We start from the raw sequence: 3570 nt of genomic DNA, 5'->3' as shown, positions 1-3570 counted from the left end.
TTGCGGCGTGACCATCCCCCCTGGGGGGTGATTTCTCGCTTTCTGTCTCTATGTCTCTCTCTGTCTGTCTGGCAAGTGCACGCGCCCTATAGCGAAAAAACCTCTCAAAAAAAAATTTATTCAGCATTTTAGTTGTGATTTTCAATAGAAGCATCAATCGAGATATTTAAGCAGTCTTAGCATCACACAAATCCAAGTTTTCTTTCTTCGATGATAGCGTGTACATGTGTGTACCAGAGAGAGACAGAGAGAGAGAGAACACCCTGACATGGTCTCATCGCTCCACGGTGCCCTCTCCCCAGCCCTCCAGTTCCTCCGGATCTCGGGTGCCAGTGCACATGCCCAGAGAGTTTTCAAGCCAAACTAAGAATCTGAACGAGTGCTCAGCATTTCTCACAAAAACGGTGAGTGTTAGACCAGCAGGAGGCATGGTGGTTGAGGCACTGGATCCCACATGGCTGACGGCACTGTTTAAGTCCTGGACCTGGCAACTCGAAAATTATTCTGGGCACACATGTGCGAGCCCAAAATCCTGAGAATGGAGGAGGGACTGTGGCATGGCTATCTCCCTGGGGTGATCTCAAACTTTCTCTCCCTCTCTAGCAAGTACACATATCCTATGGCAAAAAAAAAAAAAAAATCTTAAAAATAACCTGCAGGGGGACCAGCAGTTAGTGTAATGGCTATGTCACTGGACTTCCACGTAGTCAACCACGGTTTGAGTCCTGGACTCGGAGGCTTAAACTCACGCCGGGCGCATGTGCATGCGTGCCCAAGATCCCAAGAGGAGAATGGAGGAGAAGGGATTGCAGCATGGCCATCTCCCCTGGGGGGTGATTTCCTGCTTTCTGTCTCTCTGTCTCTCTGTCTGGCAAGCGCACGTGCCCTATACCAAAAACCTCTCCAAAAAAAATAATAATAACCTGCGGGATATACGTACATGTATGCGCCAAATCCCAAGAATGCTGGAGGACTGTGGTGTGGCCACCTCTATGAGGTGATGACTCACTTCACTCCCACTCTCGGGTGAACAGGGGTTGGGGGGGATGGTGAGTGCTATTTTTTGTTTATGCCGAAGCCCTATACTGAAATGCAAAGTGTCCTACTCTTAACTCTCCTTTAGCCACTAATCTGGCTTAAAAAATGAGGGGTGCTGAAGTATCCAGAAAAGACAGTCTCCTCTTCCTGGTTCTTGGTGATGTACTCTCCCCTCTCTCCCTTTTCTATGGCTTGAGCTGTCAATCTTCCACTTTCAATCTTGCACTTCTGGTTTTCACAGACATTTTCACATTGTTCCTGCTGCCTGGGCTGAGAAGACCTTGGCCCAGAGGCAACACTACCAGGGCACCTGAGCTAGGAAAATGAATAGGCTTGAATTTGGAAGGCCCGGCATGATAGACTCAAATTACATTCCCAAAGAACCTGTGAAAGAAAGCCAATCAAATGACAGCTCCCAGGCTCATCTTCCCGCTGTCAGAATGCTCACCCTTGGGGCCAGCAGGTGGTGTGGTGGTTGGGACACTGGATTCCATATGATCAACTGCAGTTCAAGTTCCAGACCTGGCAGCTTGCTTTCCCACTTTCCCTTTCTCCCTCTGTGTGTCTCTCTGGTCAAATTAAAAATAATAATAAAATTAAATAATTCTCTTTTTTTAAGAGAGGTTTTGCTATAGGGCGTGTGTGCTCACCAGAAAGACAGAGAGACAGAAAGTGAGAAATCCCCCCCCAGGAGGAACGGCCACACCACAATCCCTTCCCCTCTGTTCTCCTCTCGGGATCTTGGACACGCATGCACACGCGCCTGGCGTTCTTTTTAAGTCAACGGTCCGGGACTCAAACCACGGTCAACTACATGGGAGTCCAGCAACATAGCCATTATGCCAACTGCTGGTCCCAAATTAAATAATTCTTAAAAAAAAAAATCTTATCCTACAGATAAAACAAGCTAGGCCTCAGTCCAAGGGCCCCCAGTATAATTTTTGCATCAGGCCCCTGGATATTCTCTGACCTCTACCCTCATCAGCAAACTACACTCTGGGGATTACATTCCCCCAGTTCTCCCTGGAGCCCCACCCAGGCACATCCGAAATATGGCAGCCTCAGTGGACATGTTCCTGGCCTGACAGAGCAACTGGACCTGAAGTGGCTCACGGCCAGACACCTGGAGGCTTATAGTCAAGGGAGCTGGAGCCATGTGCTAACCACTGTGTGTATCCTGGCCCTGGGGGCTTGGAAAACATGCAGAGTGCACATGCGAGTGTGCCAAAACTCTTGACAGGATGAAGAAATGGAGAAGGGATTGCGGCACTTCAATGGGGCGGGTATGTATATGTGTGTGTGTGTGTGTGTGTGTGTGTGTGTGTGTATCTAGTGAGTACATTCACCCTCTGGCAATTAAAATAAACATAAAAAAAGTAATTCTAGAGCCTTTGGAATGGGGAGGACTCCAAGGCAGCAAGGTAAGGCCCATGGGGAGATCGGGAGCCTTCACTGTCACCAGAAACACAAATGAGGTCCAGGCAGGCTGGAAGTAGCTAGGGCCTGGGTTCAGGCATGAGTCCTGCTCCTCCACAGGATGCCAGGGCAGTGGGGGTTGAGGGGGTGACTCAGCCAGTCGGGATGGAGGTGGACAGGGAGACACAGAGCACCCCAGCACTGAGCTGCATTGTGGCTGGGAGCCACGGGGAGGCCTCAGCTAAGACTAAACTCTCAGTGCTGCCTAGGACCAAGTCTCGAGGATCCCTGCAGAGCTGCTCTGGGCAGCCGGATGGGGCCGGGGAGGGGCAGGGACCTGGCACACACGGGCACAAGCACATGTCCTTCGCAAGACCAGGCACATGTGAGTGCGTGCCCAAGATCCCAAGAGAACATTCTCCAAACAGCAGAACTCATCCAGTTTCAGCAGTGACAATCTCCAGAGCAAACAGAGCTTGTTCTGGGGAAGGACAGGTCAGACTAAGGAAGCCATAGACCACCCCAGGAGGATGGCCCGTCACAATCCCTTCTCCTCCATTCTCCTTTTGGGATCTTGGGCACGCATGCACACGCGCCTGGCGTTGAGTTTAAGCCACCGGGTCCAGGACTCAAACCACGGTCAACTACATGGGAGTCCAGCAACATAGCCATCATGGCAACTGCTGGTCCCTATTTCTTCTTTCATAATAGCGTGTACACACACATGTGAGAAAGGGGGGGAGAGAGAGAGAGAGAGAAACATGAGCACCCGTCAAAGACCAGGTCATGGTCCAGCCACGCTGCGCTTCCCTTCCTCTAGTCCTCCAGCTGTCAGGTCTTGAGCACCAACTCACAGGGCTAGAAACCTAACCCATGGTTGCCACGTGGGATCCAGCTTCTCTGGAGCAGCACATCACCACTGCCGCAGGAGGTGGGGCTAGGAGCGGGAACCAACAGTTAGCGTAATGGCTATGTCGCTGGACTCCCACGTAGTCGGCCACGGTTCGCGTCCCGGACCCAGTGGCTTTTAACTCATGCTGGGCACATGTGCGTGCATGCCCAAGATCCCGAGAGGAGAATGGAGGAGAAGGGATTGCGGCGTGACCATTCTTGCTT

This window comes from Tupaia chinensis, unplaced genomic scaffold (assembly GCF_000334495.1).
Source record: "Tupaia chinensis unplaced genomic scaffold, TupChi_1.0 Scaffold139757_1, whole genome shotgun sequence".
NCBI lineage: Eukaryota > Metazoa > Chordata > Mammalia > Scandentia > Tupaiidae > Tupaia > Tupaia belangeri.
The sequence above is the reverse complement of the archived record's forward strand: the minus strand, read 5'-3'. Positions refer to the sequence as shown.